Source organism: Crinia signifera, chromosome 6 (genome assembly GCF_055691185.1).
Source record: "Crinia signifera chromosome 6, ASM5569118v1, whole genome shotgun sequence".
NCBI lineage: Eukaryota > Metazoa > Chordata > Amphibia > Anura > Myobatrachidae > Crinia > Crinia signifera.
The window spans coordinates 187,802,620-187,815,060 of NC_139222.1; the positions used below are offsets into that span (position 1 = coordinate 187,802,620).

Genomic DNA, 12,441 nt, shown 5'->3' on the forward strand with positions numbered 1-12,441 from the left:
ACGTCTTTGCCGCCATTATTTAGAATGTACACATTTGCCTCTGATATTATGGATAAATTGATTAAGATGGGAGTTCTATTGAAGGTGTTGCCCATAGCAACCAATCAGATTCTATGTATTATCTTGTAGAAAAGAATTAGAATCTGGTTGGTTGCTATGGGCAACATCCCATCTTCAATAAAAACTTCCATCTTAGTCAATTTACTCCTATGAGTATCATGTGCATCATTGTGGATACCTTGATAACTTCTTGCATTGTTATTTACATTATTTCTGCATTTGCTTCTGGTTTGATATATAAATAAGCAAATGGTTTTATATGACATGGTGGAGCCTATTTATTTTATTCTGTAGATCATGTGATGTTTCTGTATTATTATGGGAAGCTATGTGAGGAAAATAAGCATTTATTAGTGCTTTAACCCAGTGGTTCCCAAAGTGTGTTCCTAGCAGTGTCTGATTAACCAATAGGCTGATTAGGCTTCAGCCTAGGGCATCAGGACTGGGGGCCATCATCCCCATATACTGTGGTGGGTATAGTTCTTAAGGTGACTGCCAGATATTTGTGCCAATGTAACTTACTGATGGAACAGCCTGAAGCCAGTCTCCTGGGCAGCCTGAAGCCAGTCTCCTTCCCACGCCACAAGCATTAGATTGTACATGCCAGTTGTATAAAACGGTTACATGCATGGGCAGTATGACTGGCGAGTCCCTGAGTGCCCATACTGTGTGTTTAGCAGCTTTACAAGGGGAGCTACATGTGTATTAGCCTAGAGCACCTGGAACCTTTAATCAGGCCCTGGTGCCTAGGCTCCCTTGGGTGCCATGAGGCTCTTGCAGAGGTGCCTTGGGTCGCATTAAGAGCTGTCCTTTGCGTTGGGAGACAGCGGGTCCCACAGGGACCTGGCGGCTCCCCCTCCCCCCCTTACCCGGTGCTGCTGCTGTGCCGAGCTCTCTTCCTCCCTGCACCCGGAAGAGGATCATAGTGCAGGGAGGAGGAGGTCACAGGTCCGGGCAACACAGCTCTGTGCTGTCCGGACACAGGAGAGGGGGGTCGGTGCGGGGTGGAGGTGGGTCGGTGCAGGGCGGCGGTGGGTCGCGGTAGAAGCCCACAGGCTTCTATGGGGCATCGTCAGATTTTTCTTAGAGCATCCCAAAATGCGGTAAAAACCCAGATAACGGGGTTTTTTCTGCATTTTTAGTTTAAAGAATCTCCCCTTAATATTTTTTCAACATTTATCATTAAAAAAACGTATCCTAGGGGTGACATGAGCAAAGTTCTTAGGCTCTAATGCACCATGATTCAAGACAGTTTGTTAACAACTGCTTTAACCAAAGTCCCACTGTATACCACATCCCCATTCTCCTCTGTGGGGGCTTATCTCCGGTTGAATTGTATTGCTAGCACCTTGGGGTGATGGTGTAATTAGCTGACTCTCCATACTAGTCTGGTGGGATATGGTACATAGGGTCGACTGTAGGAAGATCAACATGCATTGGGTCGACCACAAAAGGTCAACATGCATCAACGTCGACACACCTGAAGGTCGACATGGAGTTAGGTTGACAGGGTCAATGTGTCGACGTGTACATTGGGTGGACATGGGCTAGGTCGACAGTCAAGAGGTCGACATGGGGTTTTTCACCCATTCAGGTTCAAAGTCTAGAACTGACATATGTGCACATAAAATGATAAAACTAGTTTGAATGACATTTTTTAATACTTTAGTTCAAATTATTTTTGTGTAAATTCCATCTTTATTTGTCCTTCTTGCTTACATTCCACACTGTCGACAGTATATTGCAGGCGTCCCGGACTACACTATAGTTCTAAAATAGGTGCAGAAGAGCTGGGTCCTTGAACATTTCAGTCTTTTCCTTCTTCTGTCAGCTGGGTATCATCCACACAACATATTTTACATCCATCTCTTCATGTAAGTCCCAAAATGAGGTAGTGAGTGGAGTTTCCTTTGTAGCTGAGTAATTAGTACTCACATTGGAGATATCGCTGTGGTCAACTTGGGGGTTCCCTGTAAATAAAGAAAAATAGATATATGTACAGTATATAGGAAATAGCACGGAGCTGTGGTTCTCTGCTCCACTTTTTAAATACTACTAACAGGTAATGTTTTCTGGATTTCTTAAATTGTGCACAAGTGAGTTAAGCCCTGTACACACAAGATGATGGGGAGCCATGCTGTAGCATGTATCGCTCGGCACACATGCGGTGCACCAGCGATCTGCACTTGCAATGACTAGAGTTTGACTGCATGTAGTCAAAATCTAGTCAGGCAATAGCAATGCACGGACCGGTATACACATGGGGTGATGTGTGCTTAATTGCCGAGCTACTCCTCTTACACCTGGAAGGGGGATATTCCAGTGCTAGGGAGGAGGAGGTCACTGGTCCACGCAGCACAGCAGGAGGCTGCCTGGACCCCAGGTGAGGTGGTGGGGGTAGTGCGAGGCAGCTGGGGACGTGAAGAGAAGCCCATAGGCTTCAATGGGGTTACACCAGCTAGAGGCGTAACACTCCGCAGCAAAGCCCCAGCGGTGGAGCTTTAGTGCATCGGAAAATGTGGTAAAAACCCAGATAACAGGGTTTTTACAGCATTTTCTGTTTAGTACATCCCGCCCTTAGTAATGTTGTGCTTCATCTGAAACTTTCAACATTCACAGTATTTAAAACGAATTCCTGTGCAGTTGCTGCCTGGTGTCTCTGGGAAGACTGAGTGGGGTTTTTTGTATCTGAGGTGCGAATAAGATGCGATTTAATGAGTAAATTGCTATGCTACATAGTATGGCTCATACTCAGGTGTGTCACGCTCATGGTATATTGGAGCTAAGTGTATGAGGACACATGAGTAAGGCAGTAAGGTACTTGTGTATTATCACAGCGCCGGTGTGCACAACGTATTTGGCGCAGTCAGAGCTACATAGTCAGCGAAGTCAGAGCTATGTAGTCAGCACCAGCCAGCATAGTTGTAGTAAGGCAGCGTAGAACACGTAGTCAGTGTAGTGTAAAGTAACGAGTAAAGCTGCCGGTGTCCACAGGGTCGGATGCGCTGGCAGACGCCGGAACACTGGCAAGCCTAGTGAGCGCCTCTCACACAGCACCAGTAACCGCCAGATCATGTGGGCGCCGGCAGAGGGTAAAGGACGCATTTGCCAGTGCTCCATATTACATACTGGCAAATGCCTCCATTTAAACCCCCACTATCCACGTCAGCCCTATCCACGTCAAGTAATCCGTGTCTGCTCGCCATGCTTTGGGCTCGGTGACTCGCTGCACTCGCCACACTTTATAAAGTCAACTCCACGCCGACGTGGATAGTGGGGGTATGAACAGGTCGGGAGAATGCGTACTGAGTCCCCTCGCGGGGCTCCCACGCTTTGGGCTGGCGTGAATAGTGGGGGTGTTTCAGGGACACATTCACACCTGTCATGTCAGGCAGGTTAAAATGGTCAATGGTTCCCACACAATGTAATAAGCGCTGACTGACTACACTAACTGTGTAAGCTCCGGCTAGCCGCAAATGGGCAGGAACACAATGCGGATACTGAAAGGGAAGCCTGACTTACTACGCTAACTATGTAAGCTGCAGCTAGCCGCGAACATACTGGATACGCTGGCTCCGGGAACACGACGCTGATACTGACAGGGACGCTGACTACGCTGTCTACACTAACTACGCTGGCTGCGGGAACACAACACTGATATTGACAGGGACGCTGACTATGCTGGCCGTGGGAACACTACGCTGATTCTGACAGGGACACTATGCTAACTATGTAACGGGCGCCGTGATAATACACAAGTACCAGCAGTAATTATCCCATCTGCTTCAGTCCCAAAACATGACCTTTTGGGAAAACTTGAGGGTTGAGGTTGAGAACCACTGGCATAGGGTAATAGGGACATCTCCTGAAACCTATTTATTTTACTTCCACGAGCACTGTGCAAGCAGCCAGTTTGTTAGCAAAACTAATGGAAAGGTCATTCACCAAGAACCTTTACTGAAGGCAAACATTTTTTTTATGGAAACAATATTCATTAGAATGCAGTTGAATAAGAATCTGTGACATCACCCAAACATGGCGGTGCAGTCATTTAAGTGCTTGGATCCTACTGTATTAAATGAGTTTAGCTGCATTCAGGTCAGAGTAGGGCCAACACAAGGAGACAATGGGCGGTATTCAATGAGCCTGATTCGCCATGTTTTTATGGCAAATTTGTGCTGTTTGGCGAATTTTGGACTAAAACGGTGAATCACCCTATTCAATGACCACATGGCAAATACATTTGAAGGTTTTTTTCGCCATGATTCACCGAGTAGCAATCGCTATCTTTTGATGGAGAAGTGGAATGTAAAGTTTTAAAATAAAGTGTTTTGTTTTTTACATTTGGTGTCAAAAAAATCAGGAATTTTATTCTGAGGAGGGGCATGCTACTTTAATTCATGTGCTGTAAGCACATGAATATATATTTAATTTAAAAAAAATATATATATATTTTTTTTTTACACAGCAGCCAGCAGGGGGCGCCGGAGCCGAGCCGCTCATTACATATTCATATATTCACTGCACCCGATCGTTACGATCGGGTGTAGTGAATATAGGTCCCCTGCTGGCACCCCTGGGGGGCAGCCTGTGCTGCCTGGCACCCGGGGAGCCCACCTCCCCCCCACAAACGCTCTGGGGCAGGCAGAGAGACTTCCATCTCTCTGCCTGCCACCGTCCTCATGCTCCCTGCAGCATTTGCCGCAGGAGCTCATATTCGCTGGTCAGGGGCTCGCTGCCCCTGACTCGTTGAATACCGGAGCCGGCGAGGCTCCGGAACGTGGCGAATGTGCAGCGAATCCAAAAAAGGATTTGCTGCACCTCGCAGGTATTCTCATTGAATACCGCCCAGAGGTGTAGGGTAGTCCTACATAAGTAACCAGCTTTTTCTAAAAAATAATATTTGTCTTCATATGACCAAATGGGCATTTTGATTGATGAGTCAAAGTGGTCTGGAACCCAATTCTGGATGCAACCTAACAGAACAGTATACTCCGCACATATGCATTTACTAGACTCCACCTCTGTTTTTCATTTGTATAATTATCTGTATACTCTCCCTTCTCTCATCTCCAGTGATAAGTGCCCATACACGGTACAATTGTGGGGGCGATGAGATGCACGTTACCGTCACACATCTCATCGCACAGCTCAAAAAGTATGTGCTGCGATGAGATGTGATATTGTATACACTAATTGTACCGTGTATGGGCACCTTAAATCCATGATTCTGTCGTAAAACCACACAGCTGCCCTATTTGATTGGACCCATGGACTGGTTAGAAGTTTGTTTTGAATTTAATAATACTTTTTCATACAGAGAAAGAGGTCTTATTTTTCAGCCAATATTCCTTTTATTGCACCCAAGTATCAAACAATTCAATGGCTGTCATTACATGCTGGAATATAGTTACACCATGGGAATAAATAACAAACAATAAAAACACAGACACATAGGGATGTATTAAGATGGGAGTTCTAATTCACATGAGATGTTGCTATTTGCAACCAATCAGAAACGACTTCTTATTTAGTACATTTTAGACTATAATAGATAGTATCAAATTGATTGTCCACAGCAACATCCCATTTGAAACAGGACTCCCATCTTAGTAAATTTCCCCGATAGAGTTAAATCAAATATAAAAGTGACTGAAACTCATGGCTGAGCAGCTGCTAATGGGACTCAGGAACACAATCATTCAGCTGCATATGCCCATAGCAAACAGTCACTTGGGCTGTTTATTCTTCAAGACAAACGCAGAAGAGTTTACTATTGGGTTACAAAAGGTCAAGAACAAAGATTTTTAATATTAAGTGTAATGGAATTTGTAAGGGAGAGGCTACAGTACCCAGGCATTTGCCCAAGATGATGTGGCAATGATGTCACATCTTAGGGTAGGGACCAAGGGGCAATCTTAGGGTAAGCCCAAGCACTGTTTTTATTTGGTATCCCAATGACTGACAGCTATATCTAGGTCGACAACATGCACAAGGTCACAAATATCAGAAAAGTCCTTTCGGTGATCTGTGAGTTCCAGGGTGCCATGTCGGAGGCTCCAAGAGCTATTCTCTCATTAGATGCAGAAAAGGCCTTCGATATGGTACACTGGGATCACCTATACTTTACCCTGCATCGCTTCGGCTTCCCAAACACTTTTGTTTCGTGGCTGAAGACTTTATATGATGCCTCTTCATCCAGAATTATCTGTAATGGTACCATATCTGAACCCTTTCAGGTGCTTCGGGGTACAAGACAGTGCCCTTTGTCCCCTCTCTTGTTCGCCTTGGCATTAGAACATCTTGCTGTTGCCCTTCATACCTCCCCCCTATTCACTGGTATCACTCTAGGCACCACTGATATACGTGTATCCCTTTTCGTGGATGAGATGTTGCTCTTCTTGTCTAGCCCCCAACATTTAATCCCCACAGCCATAGATATTATTAGCCAATTTGGAAGTTTCTCTGGCTATAAGATAAACATAGGAAAATCTGAACCTTTAACTATTTCTGGCCAGCCCTCGAGTTTTCCAGATAGCCCAGAGCTGAATACCATCCGTCTCCAACCTTCCCACATTAAATATCTGGGAATACAAATCCCGAATAAAATAGGAAATCATTCTAAATTAAATTTTACTCCTTCTCTGTTGAAGATACATAATGGAGGGTTGGCGAGAACTTCCCCTTTCACTTCTGGGTCGCACAGAAGTAGTGAAATCAGTACTATTCCCCAAACTCACCTATATCATGCAACTATTGCCTATAAAAATATCCAATGCAGATGCTCTTCAGCTCACTAAACATTTCGGAACTCCAAGAAACCCAGAATATCAATGCAAAAATGACAGCAACCCAAACCGCTTGGAGGCCTAGGTTTCCCAAACTTGATGCTTTATTCAAAAGCTCTATTAAATAGATATGCATTAGACTGGGTCCTGGTTCTCGATCACTACTCTATTCCAGCACTGGATAAGACACTTATGGCTCCCTATTCTCCATGCGCCTTATTGCATTACTCTCACATTTTCTTTAAAGACACTTATGAGGCCTGGCATTGTCTATTTATCTATCCATCTAACTCACCCTGGCTAACAATATGGGGCAATCCGATGTTCACCCCAGGTGTGCAATCTGCAGCTTTCAACCGCATAAAAATGAAGGGATTGTATCTCGCCTCCCAGGTCTTTGACCCTGGAGGGAGGATTTACACCTTCGCCCAGTTGCGGGAGTTATTCGGGCTGCCCCATAGTGCCTTATTCCCAATCATGCAACTAACTCACTATATCAAATCTCTACCGGCCAACACTTTTATGCAATCTCCACTCAACCCTTTGCATTAAATTATTTCCAAATTCCAATTTAAAAAGTTCAAGACCAGAGTAATTTACTTTGAACTACTTTCCCCTTATACCAAAATCACTTGGTCCCGCACTACCCTAGCATGGTCTCAAGATCTCCCTGATATGATATCCCATGATACTTTATTTAAATACCACAAAGACATAATGAGTACGCTAAAATCCTCTTTATTGCAAGAGATACACATCAAAACATTAAACAGAGCATATATTTCTCAGGGACAGAGGAGCCATTATGTTGACGAGGAGACGGGCAAATGCCCAAAATGTGGTTGCAGTTCTGCGACTATCTTTCACAATCTGTGGACCTGTGGGTATATCAAAAAATTTGGGAATAAAGTTCTTTATTATATAAAAACACATTTCGATATAACACCCCCCTTGCACCTTGCACCCCGTACCCTTACTCTTCACTATCTTTGACATTTGGCAGTTGACGGGCCCCCAGGTGTGTCATATACCGGTTCAGATTTTCTTGGTTACGGCAGCGAAGAAATTGATTTTAAAACAATGGCTCTCCCTAAACCCTCCCTCCCTGACAAAACCTCCTCCTGATGCTAACCAAATGAATGCATTTTGATAAATATGATACCTCCTTACCCTCTGGAACGCTGACCAGCTTCACCAGAAGATCAAAGCATTTGAAGACCTCCAGGACCCACATCCGATGTAATCTATATTCCCACTCACTGTGTAGTTTATATTATGCCTTATTGTGTACTGACTGAGTGATATAGAACTAATCTAAGCTCATCTAATTTAGAAGCAGATGTATCCTCATGACAACTAATGTGTTATACCAAGTCCCCCCCCCCCCTCTCCCTCCCCTAACTATCCCCAACTACATCTATTTCTATCTTTACTCTTTCCCCTCTTATGGTTTAGGTAGACATTTAATTGTATGTTTATGTTTTGTTATTACCTCATATGGAGCTTACACGTTTGGCTCTCTTGGATAATTGTTTGGATTGGATGGTCCCCTCGACTGCCCTGTATCCAAAAACCAAATAGTATTATGACTATGTATACAAGAATAAGCTGGTTAAGGACATCCTAAAATATGTCCGTTTTTTTCCTGAAAATTATCCAGTTTAAAATGTTTTACAGCTCTGTATGTGCATATATTGAAAAACTCAGTAAACTTTGTTTGAAAAAAAAAAAAAAAATCTATAGATTGTAAGCAGGGCCCTCTTCATTGTCTTTCTACATGTCCTCTACTTTAAGGGATTACAATCAAAGGAATTGTAAGCAATCAATAAGAACAAGTCACTCCTCACTCTTCTCCTTCCCTCACTTATACCATTATGGGGCGATTTTCCAACACAGAAATGCGGTAAAAACCCTGTTATCGGGGTTTTTACGGCATTTCTCTATGCTGTATTGTTCCTCTGCAGTGGCAGCGCTGCGGAGTGAATCGCCAGCATAAGCTGGTGATTCCCTGCAGAAGCCTATGGGCTTCTTACCGCAGTGCTGTTTGAGGGATCCGTCACGGATCCCTCCCAGCATGCCCTGCGGCCGGCGCGTCACTCTGCGCATGCGTAGATGGACTCCTGGGTCACAGACCTGGAAGTCCAGTGCCGCACCGCATCGCAAGGGACAGCTCTTATTGCAAGCGCTGGCGTTAATAACCGCATATGTTAGAGCATGAGCCCTTATTAATAATGCGATGCCCGGCGATAGAGGGCTGCAGATGTTACAGCATCTCGCCCCCACTCTTCCCACTACCATCAGTGTCACTGAATCTTTGAGTTTGGCCAACCTGCTTCCGATTTGGATCTTATGATGGCTGATGAAGCAATGTTTGAAAACGTTGTTGTTGTTCTGCAATGTTCTGTACTGTATGCCACTTTTTTTGTGTGTGTTCATATTGTTCCATTATATATACTTTGTAAGGATAGTGTATACATAAACACAAAGCTAATAGGATGTCCAAGGTCATATGTGAGATCATGTCACATGCTATCTAGGGACGACCTTATTTCTTCCAGATATGCCCCAGGTCTGCCAAGTTTCACAGCCAATCAAGCTATAAATATCATGGAGCTATCCTGGTAAAATCCTATTAGCCTCTTCTAGGAGGTCATCCACATATCCACTATTGTATATCCTTCACACACAAATCCTTGCGTCACAACGTAGTCAAACTAAATTACTCAGGCATATTGATATCCTTACAAAAAATAAGGATCAAATATGGTTTGAGGTAACATGTTTTAAAAAGGGGTAGACTAGATGGGCCAAGTGGTTCTTATCTGCCGTCAAATTCTATGTTTCTATATTTCCTTTCACCCATTCTGTGACCATAACTTGCTATTACTTTCTTCTGTTTATTTGGAAGGAATTCTGTTTAGATGTACAGTAAAACAGGGGCAAACGCAGGATTTTCAGAAGGGGGTTTCCAGAGAGGGGCGTAGCAAAGCACGGAGATGGACACTTACGTGACCCAGTATATGCCGGTCAGTTAAAGTATTATAGATAGACCAAATGTATATAAATAATAATTATATATATATATATATATACATAACAGCAGTGTAGACCACTGGGCATAGCACTGTATATGGGGCCCCTACCTATCCTCCAGTGGTAGGGGATGGGGGTGCTATTAGCGGAAGCTTTGATGTCCCGCAGGTCGTAGGGGGTATTATATCAACCGCTCAGCATGTAAGGCCCAGTCATTTCCACTAATTACCCCTTTACTGCACAGATGGTGGGAGATGAGGTGGGAGAAGGGGGCATTGGGCTGATGATACATAACTTCCAGGATGGTAGAGGATGTTTAATACGCAGAGGAGGGGTGTATAGTGGAGTGGGCTTATTATTCATAATTTTCTGATGGGAGGACAGCTTGCTTGACTGCAGATATCTCCAGTTCCCGGAAATAGATTTCTTAGCTTTTAATGGAATTCCACCTACCAAATGGTACTAGGGACTAGGGCAGTGGTGGCCAACCCGTGGCTCTTGAGTCCCATGCGGCTCTCCCCCTTGTAAAGTGTGGCTCCTGCTCCCACTGCTGCCCGCCGCCCACCGTGCGTCCCAGTTCCCCCTGCTGCCGGTTCCCTGAATCCCTTCTCCTTCTGAGGGGAGGAGAGTGCACATCGCGCATCTCTCCTACCCCTTACTGTGCATCCTTGTGACTGGGCCGTCTGCCAATTAGAGCTCGCGGGCCAGCAGCCAATCAGGAGGCCAGCGAGCTTTGATTGGTGGACGGCCCAGTCACAGGAAAGTGAGGGGGAAGGAGATGCGCGGTGTGCTGTGCTCTCCTCCCCTCTGTGACATCACAGGACTGCAGGGGGACGCCAGACTGTCCTCTCCCCGCCCGGCAGCAGCAGCAACAACGGTGAGTGCTGCTGCTGGGAAATTTGCACTGTGGGGGCATAGCAGTTTGTGGCACTGTGGGGGCATAGCAGTTTGTGGCACTGTGGGGCATAGCAGTTTGTGGCACTGTGGGGGCATAGCAGTTTGTGGCACTGTGGGGGCATACCAGTTCTCTGGCACCGTAGGGGCATACCTGGCACCATGTGGGGGGCATATGTGTATCTGGCACTATTGGGGGCATATGTATATATGGCACTGCACTATTGGAGGCATATTTGTATCACACCCACCCAAGGGGTCAAAATAGACTACGCCCCTTTTTTTGGCGGATGCGCCTTCGGCGAGCGCATGATGTCGGCTCTTTAGCTTGACTACCGATATTTTTCGGCTCTTTACCTCTGACCGGTTGGCTACCCCTGGACTAGGGGGTCAGAGTTCAGGAGGCAGAGCAATCTGCCAATGAGTATATAAAACTACATACCAGGTGTGTGGAGCTGGAGCAGGCTGATATGGTTCTGGGAATAGTAGAGACAAGCTACTAGTATTAATCAAAGGGGGAGAGTCCCAGATTTTGGAATATACTCTCAGAAAAACTCGAAGTCAGACAAAAACTGAAATATCTGACTGGGAGAGTAATTAACAGGCTTGGATGGGGACCAGTGCTTTGAAGTCAGTTATCTCCGGTTCCCTAGGGCCGATTTTTAAAATTCTTGTACCCATGGAAAGAGGGGACCCTCAGCTTTCATAATAGGGTCCTTATATTCCTGGGGGGGTTTCTGGGTACTCAGAACCCCCCCCTGCGTGCGCTACTGTAAAATGCTGTTTCTAACACACTTACAGTGGATACTGGGTTGTGAATAATTCATGACTGTATTTATTGCTACAGGATTAACAAGCCATTGGGGTCATCAATGATAGGCTTGTGTTTTAGTGGGTAGAAAGCAATTACTTGGTGTTTGTGCACATTCTGCTATTTACTTTGTGATGCGCTGCAGAATTCCACGTGCACACTCAGCTAAACACTGCTCCTGGTGAGATATCTGCCCAGCTATGTGCTGCATTTTCTCCCCAAACCTTTGTACTGTCTTGTTATCATTTCCCCCTTACAGTGAGGTAGAACGGTTCCTGTATCTCACTGTGGCTCTAGTCCATGTATCAAAATATATACATATTTATAGTGACTTCCATTTTAAACCATGTTGGAGTTAGGCTTATTAGTGGGCTGTATATGGGTAATTCCACCATTAACGGCATCACCTTTTTACAGTGATAAACTCTATTCATTATACAAATTCTGGTACTTATATGTTAGGTGGGTGCCCACTAAGCTATTTGCTTAGTTTTCCGCATCCCCTCGCGGGGCTCGCTACACTCGCCACGCTTTGGGCTATATAAAATCATCTCCATGCCAACATGGATAGTGGGGGTATGAGCGTACTAACTATAGTGGGCGCCCAACTAACATATAAGTACCCAAATTCCCAATAATGTGAGCGAATCATAATAACTCAACAACCCACAATAAACCCCATATACAGTACCAGGGGCAGTTCCTGAAAAAAATCTATAGATGTCCTCCTGACCCCCCCCCCCCCCCCTTCTTCCGAAGATTTTTGCAAGACATTTGCAGCCTCGCACAGGGTGGGTTTTCAGTCTGGCAGGGTGGCGACTATCTGATCACGAGCTCTTTAATGATACAATGCGA

General features: G+C 45.1%; 1 protein-coding gene across 6 annotated transcripts in view; it reads right to left on the reverse strand.

The window, feature by feature from the left end:
* Window positions 1-949: 949 nt before the first annotated feature.
* The window catches only part of LOC146008769 (urotensin-2 receptor-like), a 30,263-nt gene continuing 18,771 nt past the window's right edge, over window positions 950-12,441 (reverse strand). For 3 of the 6 annotated variants that reach the window (XM_083148439.1, XM_083148438.1, XM_083148435.1), the window contains one exon: window positions 950-2,030. The gene's annotated coding sequence lies outside the window, so the exon portion shown is untranslated. Of the gene's footprint in view, window positions 2,031-4,915; window positions 7,727-8,340; window positions 8,409-12,441 lie in introns of those variants that run through there. The other 3 variants (XM_083148436.1, XM_083148432.1, XM_083148437.1) reach the window with 2 other exon arrangements.